Below are 8,611 nucleotides of genomic sequence, written 5' to 3'. Positions count from 1 at the left end.
TATTGCCGGGATAGAGCGGTAGATAATATATAATATTTTACATGGTATATTGAAGTTGGAATGTAAATAAATTATGTCTATTTACAATTCTGCGCTTCAACAAATGAAGACCCCTTTCCTAAGTATGCCTATGAGTATTTGTGGAAAACCCATTTCGGTAAATATAATATCATCTAGACTAGGTGATTTATATATTCCTTAATAGAGTTTATAAACAATTTGAGAGTAAGATTCAAATAGTATTTTATTAATAAATTTGAAAAGGTTTTAGAACTTGGAGATGACAAAACGGGCAATGCAACACACCTATTTGGTGGGTTGGGGAAAGGCCGACCCACAACTTGTTGCAACCTGCTAATGAGTAAGACGGATCAGGTCTGTCTGTTATTTTGACGGATTAAGACATTATCAATTCAATTCATTTACTTTATATAACAAGACAGAACGATCCGACTGATCTAACTCATTTTAACATATCTACTTGGAAGCATATAAGCTACTTAAAAATTTTTCTTAAAAGATAAATAGTTCTGCGACATGTACATCAAATATTTGTACAACAATTCTTTCACTCATATCTAAGATTACTACAATCTTTTCTTCAAACTGAAAAAATAAATAAATAAATTTAATTGAAATCTTGTGATATAATGATTGTAAATATCGATGTAATGATATGTTGGTGTGCCTTTACCGATATTAAAAAATAAATGTGATACTAATTATTGCAATTAAGCTCTTTTAGACGATAAAGTAGTTTTAATATTTATGATATATTCTAAAACTATACTACTTATAAAAATATGTCTAACGATGATTACAGTTTTATGTCAAAATTTTTTTTTTTTGTCATTACTGTGATAGAATGATTTTAAAGTACCAAACATATTCACACGTTTGAACTCAATTATTTTATCATAGTATTTCAACGTTCTATTTTGACTTTATAGCATAAAAGTTATAAGTTCCTAAAATAGCTTTAAATAAATATAAAAATATATATAATATTTAATAAAAAAAATTTCACACTCTCTCTTTAAATAATATATAAAATAATAAATTCTTGCAAACAAATAGTTAAAGTACGAGACTAAACATTATAATTCAAAATTTGTAAAAAAAAATGTATATATATGACTTTTGAGTCGGGAAGGATTTGTAAAATTGTGTCTCGATTCAAAGATTAATTTTTTAGTAATAATTTAGTTCATGACTTTTTGGAAATTTAAATAGATGTGAATCAATGACGTGTCGGGATGCGTAATTGATAATTTAAAGGGGTTCATCTATAACAGAATGTTATTTACAGTGTGATGTAGCTAAAAAAATATAATTATATGGACTACTCTACTAGCTTATAAACACATTCAAGTAATTCTAGACCGATACTCTAGTTAGCTTGTAAACGAGTCCAAATAGTCGGTAGGGAGCAAATTTTGTGGGTTATCACCTACGTCACAAACAATATCAGAGGATACTTTGATCTTCAAGTCAGAAAAGAATTTAAAGATATTCTTTTGAAAGCTAGAAATTTTAAGCATAAAATAATGAGAGTGAACCATGAATAACAAGAGTTTTCCTCTATTTATAGATTTTTCAGGAGCGTTTGATGGGCTTAGGCCTTGTAGACCGGTACTCCAGCTACCTCGTAAATGGGTCCCCAAGTAGTTAGTAGAGACCCAAATTTTATGTCCAACGGACTTGAGCCTTATAAACAATTTGAAATTTAACAATGAACTAAATAATTAAATTTGATCATAGCTCATCAATGAAATTATATTATCATGTACTAGTGTGGGAATTTTTTACTGCAAAACAAATAACAATATTTTTTCGTTTTTTTCTGGAATGTTTGTACGTGAGAATAGAATCTCCGGACACGTTTTTTAGAATCCTTTTATAAACAGTGCACACACGCTTTATGTGAAGCCATTTAAATGCTGAGATGACACCTATGGATATGCTTGTCTTTGTATCATTCGATGGTAATCTTTCGATTGAAATGATATATGTCAAATAAGATATAATTGTCTCTATCTTATAAATATTAAATTATTTTTTGCTGAGTCAAGAAGATATTTCTTGGAATTTAGTCTCTTGTCTTAATTTGAAAATTTGTCCATATTAGATGAGCTACAAGATAGGAGCAGTAATTTCCTAATATTGTGATTATTGGTTCACATTTTTAATGAACTATCGATGCTTTTGTTAACTTTGCATGATCTCGATCACTTTACATGTATATATTTTGATGTAACCAAAAATTTCACACTGAGTTTGGTCGAGTGAGCGGTGTCTTACGATCTGCTTGGTTCGGGTCGGCAACTAAAGATTTTGTTTGTACAAACGAACAACAGTTAGGGGAGACCAGAGATATTTGCGACAAAGACCTTTCGACACTTAAGTGATCTGAGATAGCTTAAGAGTGTAAAAAAGTAGTGTTTAGTAATAATAATGAATGAAAACAATGAAACATATCTTATGAATGAAACTAGCTAGTTAGGCAAAATTCATTTGACGGGTAAGTGTTATCAAATTTTCGTTGATCCGTACAATATCGTAATATTTAAGCATATCACGAGATATTTGGGATTTTTCCTGATTTGGAAGAATTTATACGTATATTTCAAATCATGTGAGTTCATTTCCTAATAGAGTACTCCGAGCCGATATGGGTTCATGAATGATGGACTAGGGTTTCGAGAATGGTAAGAGCTCGAGCTCGAGAATAATGAGTGTTCAGTGTGGTAAGTAAGGGTTCGATTAGAGTGGGGGCTCGAGATGACTAGGGCTCGGTTTTGGGGCATTATAATTTATGATAATGATTACTACATATGAGATTAGTTAATAACATCTCTTGGTTCCGAATTAGTCAAACGTGATGAAATTGTCAGGTATTGCACCAAACTCTTTTTTCATGTAATTGTGATTATTTTAGAATATATCACAACTCGAAATTAAAAATGTCACATTCTAATAAATTGAAAATTTTCACATCTGAAAATGATATTCTATATTTGATTCACAAATAATGTATCACCTTACTATAATTAAAATTTAATTACTCGATGTGAAAGATGTTGGTCTCACGTGTGGCAATTTTAAATAATAAATACGAAAATTAAGAATAATATGGACATAGAGATTTTTGTGAAAAACCCCTAAAAATTATTAGGGTAAAAACCACGGGCAATATGAAAAGAATTAAATTATAATATTTTATGGCCTACAACTCACACACTATGTTTCCAAAGAGAACACAAACTCTCTCAATATATGAGAACAAACACCTCACAAATATCATAGAACTAAGCATTCAAATGCTATAAGACGAGAAAAAACTCGAATAAAGAATGATTTCAGAATGAGGATGAGAGCTCTATTTATAGAGCCCATTGTCCGTGTGAAGACGCGTATAAAACGGGTCTTCCGTCTTCTATCTGAAACTTTCGCTGCATAGCCAACCACCACTGTCTGTTCATTTAGTGAAATATTGGTTGTCTGCCAATTTTGACCTTGCCGACATTTCTCTCACTTGGAGATTTGATTGGGAATCAAACACATCTCCACACATTCTTTCAATCTTGCCATTACCTGATGATCTACACCACTCAAACTTATCAGTGTTCACTGGCTTGGTCAGAACATCAGCTATGTTATTTTTTGTATAAATCTTCTGCATATCCACACTTCTTTCTTCTACTACTTCCCGTGTAAAGTGAAATGGGACTCCAACATGTTTCATCATGGAATGAAAGGCTGAATTTCTTGCGTTGTGCAAGGTACTCTGACTGTCACAAAACATTAGAACATTCTGTTTTTCACGCCCGATTTCCTCCAATAACCTTTTAATCCATATTGCCTCCATGCAAACTTGAGTAGCTGTCATATATTCTGCCTTCGTTGTAGATAAGATCACAACTGTTTGCAGTTTTGAAACCCAGCTTGCTGCTCCCCCTGCAAGTTTAAACACATAACCAGTAGCCGATTTCTTTTTGTCAAGATCACCTGCATAATCTGAATCGGCATAGCCCTTGAGTATAAAATCAGATCCTTCATAACATAATGCAGCATTTGAGGTACCCATAATGTATATAAGGATTTTCTTGGCAGTGCTTCAATGCTCTCCTCCAGGATTCGCCATATACCGACTAAGTGCTCTCACTTCTTAAGCAATTTTTGGTCTTGTACAGATCATAGCGAACATCAAATTTCCTACTGCTGATGCATATAGTACTCGAGATATCTTCATCCTCTCTGCTTCACTTGTAGGACACATTTCGGAGGATAACTTGAAGTTAACAGGAAGAGAAGTCGAAATTGGCTTACTATCTTGAAAGATGAAGCGTTGCAAAACTTTCTTCAAATAATTTTTCTGGGAAAGCCAAATCTTTATGTTATATCTGTCGCGGTGAACTTGCATCCCTATAATCTTGTTTGCTGGTCCTAAGTCTTTCATATCAAATTCTCTAGCCAACTACTGTGCCTTCAATTCTCGGACCTGATCTTTGTTGGGGTCTGCTACCAACATGTCGTCCACATACAACATAAAATAATATAATCATCACCATACCTCTTGAAATATGTGCAAAAGTCTGCACTGAGTCAGTTATATCCAAAGCTCATGATATAGGAATCAAATCTCTTGTACCAACACCTCGGCGCCTGTTTTAGACCGTACACAGATTTGTTCAACCTGCAAACCAAGTTCTCTTTGTTTTTTTCCGCAAAACCTTCTGGTTGGGCCATATAGATTTCTTCCTTAAGATCTCCATGAAAAAACGACGTTTTCACCTCTAGCTGTTCTAGATGTATGTCAAACACTACACACAATGACAACACTATTCTGACTGTTGTAAGCCGAAGCACAGGATAAAATATCTCATTGAAGTCAATGCATTTTTTCTGAGCATACATTTTTACCATCAATCTAGCACGATACCGCTCCACTTGGTTATTGTCATCACGCTTGATCTTATAGACCCATCTGTTTTCAATGGCTTTCCTCCATTATGGTAGTATAACAAGATCCAAGTTTTATTTCTGTCTAATGCCTCTAACTCTTCTTGCATTGCTATCATCCACAAGGATACATCCGAACTTTGAGTAGCATCGTGGAAACTCGATGGCTCACCATCATTTGATAATAGACAATATACAATATTGCTTTCAGTTATATAATCTGAAAGCCAACCTGGTGGTTTTCTGTCTCGAGTTGACCGCCTCACATTGAAAACCTCAGACTTAACATGTTCTTGTTCTTCGTGCTTCGGTACTGCTTCACAATAAATTTGACATCCGTCCGTCTTATTTTCCACCTAAAATATAGTTGTTTCTGAATTCAGTGTGCGTTTGTGTCCCTTTACTTTATCTTCATCGAAGATAACATCTCTGCTGATGACATGCTTGTGAACAATAGGATCTCACAGATGAAACCCCTTTACTTCATCAGCATAACCCAAAGAAACCACTTTCCATCGTCCGTCATTTCCAACTGTTTATCTCCAATAGACGCCAAACAATTCTCCTTTCTTAAAATCACTTGTATCTTTGTTTTGCACAACATAAAATTGCTTTCACTGAATTTTGTTATCTCTTACATGTCTGTCATTATGTCTACAACAATTTAGTAGACAGGACAAAATAATCCAGCCTTAATAAAAAAAATCTCAAAAAAACTTTTCTGATGTGGAAGATCAGTCTAGGCTGCAACCACAGTGCATACTCAGAATTTTAAGAAATTTTAAACCAAAGCTCTGATATCATTTGTTGGTCCCACGTGCGACAATTTGAGATAATAAATATTAAAATAAAGAATAAATTGGACACCGAGATTTACGTGGAAACTTCTAAAAATTATTAGGGTAAAAACAACGGGTAAGATGAAAAGAATTCCACTATAATATTTTATTGTGTACAACTCACTCACTGTGTTTTCAAAAAGAACACACACTCTCTTAATACATGAGAACAAACATCTCACAAATATTATAAAACTTATAAGCACTCAAATGCTATAAGATGAGATAAAACTCGAAGAAGTGATGATTTCAGAATGAGGGAGGGGAACTCTATTTGTAGAGCCCATTGTCCGTGTGAAAACGCGTATATACGTCTTCTATCCCAAACTTCCGATACATAGCCAACGATTACTGTCTGCTCATGCAATATTGGTTGTCGTCCAATTTTGACTTTGCCAACAAAAGGTGATCACAACCCGGTCGAGAATAATGTCTCCCTCGGTTTTCAGAACTACATTAGGAATCAAAATATTTCCTTTGCATGTCAATAATAATAATAATAATAATATATTAATTTGGATTGTGATTTTTATTTTTTAAAAATGTTTTTTTATACAAAAAAAAAAAGTTACAATTTCAGACACACAGTGTTTATACTACTATATAGTTTAAAAAAATTAGAATTATAATATTGAAATAAAAAATGGATGTTGTTTTTTAAAAAAATTGGGCATAGGGTGGGACGTGATAAAATTTTGGAGTTGGCCTGCGCTGTAATATCTGTGATTTGGACACAGGTTATGATTACGTCTATATATTGTTGAGTAATAAAGTTAGGACAAATAAGTTGGTGAGTCATTGCACGCCTGCCCTTTAACATTCCCGTATCATTGGTTGACTTCTATCCACATTAATCATTGTGTTCGATATACTCCTATTTTTATCCCAAAATTAACTTATAATTAACTCCACAATTTTCCCAGTTTAATTCTATAAATATTGCACATCATGCGCCAAGTTTACTATTTTAATTATTATTTTTTTCTTGTAAAACAAATAATTTATAAATAATGAAAATTAGAAAGTCAACCCATTACACGAATCATGAGAGCCGCAATCTGAGAGCCCCTACCTACGACGACTGCAGCAGTAAACCTTGCAAGATAAAAGGTATATAGGATCATAATATTATATTTATAAGGTTGTGTTGGTTTATAAAAGGTCCCAAAGGGATGTATTATAGCAAATCTTGCTTACGATATAATCTGTAGCCAAGCTAAAAAGTTTGTGTAGGAAGTAAGCACAAATTTGCGTGCGTGCGTGCTTGTGTATTGAAAAAAAAAACTTCATAATTAATCTTATATGTCTATACAAGGGTAAAGCCACCTTATGACCCACCGGGGTTGTAGCCTGACCCGGTCTTTCTATTTTTAATTTTTTTTATATTCAGATTATCTAGGTAAGAACTATGTATTTTGTCTATGAGCTATTGTTTCGAACATTGTGTAGTACTGGTCAAAATGCGATGTAACATACTTCACCGATCAGATATAGATTAACCTTATATCATGCGATTAAGAAACTAACCTAGTTGTTCGATTAAATGTGTGTTGATGTAGTAGTTTACTTTAGAATTTTATGTATAATTTTTCCCCCGGACTAATTAAAGTCATATGCACGTAAGATTACGATGACTAAAGCAAATGGGTTATTGAATAATAATAATATTTGGGCAGAGGTAAAAGGAGAGACAAAACTGACGAGGAAAAGGAAAGAAAAAAGAAGGGAAAGAGTGGACAAAATAGGATAGTTTGAGAGCGCATGCATGCATTAAGTTTTAGAGTTTCAGCTATATACGTTGTTGTACAGGCTTTATATTTGAATTCGTGCAGGTTTCAGCGTAAATAAAGAAGGATTTATTTGATTATTATTATTATTATTATTATTATTATTATGAGACAAATTATTCAGGGAAACCTGTGAGCCTCTCAGAACTGTCAGTTGCAGATGTTTTTATTTATTACATGTCAATACCATTCCATTGCATACTCTGATACTCCAAATTTAATCCCAAAAAAATCTAATTAAACTTTTGATTCAGAACTAATGCAAAGTTCAGAAAAAATATTATTTGAAAGAAATTAAGATCCCATCATTTCTTCTTTAATTGGTAAACTGAGGGCTTTTAATCTCTTTGATTATGTTAAAAAAAGAGCAGTGGTCGTTCAGGGATGATCGCAAGTTAACTCAAAACCAGATTCGGAAACAAGGGAGCTTGATTTTGCATCTTCGATCGATTTAACTCTTGTTTTTTCCATTTGTTTTATTGTTTCGATCGGCTATGAATATATATGGATCGTTCTTGATTATATATAGTTTGTATCTAATTTTATGAGTCGTGGCTTCTTTTAATTTATCGTAATCAATACACATCACAAATCGTTATTGTTTATATTACTCAGAATATTGTATTGTTCTACAATAAGAATTTCTATTGACCAATATGTAGGTCTTTGCCTAATGCATCTATCCCTTCTTTTTTTTGTTGGACAATTTTTAAATAAAAGGTTTATCCCGTAAATTTTTAACGAAAAACGAGAAGTTTTGATATTTGTGTCATCGACATTAATTTTAGAGTATAATCTATATAAAGTTTAGAAATCGGTGAATTTATTCTATATTTTCACCAATATAAATAAAATGAATTTTATAAAAAAAAAAAGAAAAAAGAAAAGTGGAAGAGTCCTAAATTAATTTCAAATAATATGTTCACCAACTTAAATAAATTTTTTTATATAAAAAAGATACGTGGAAAAGTAATTAATTTCAAATTATTGCCTTCGAATTCAATTTGTTAGTAGATGTTAGAT

The sequence above is a fragment of the Primulina tabacum genome, chromosome 18 (genome assembly GCF_025594145.1).
Source record: "Primulina tabacum isolate GXHZ01 chromosome 18, ASM2559414v2, whole genome shotgun sequence".
NCBI lineage: Eukaryota > Viridiplantae > Streptophyta > Magnoliopsida > Lamiales > Gesneriaceae > Primulina > Primulina tabacum.
This window is presented reverse-complemented; position numbering follows the sequence as displayed.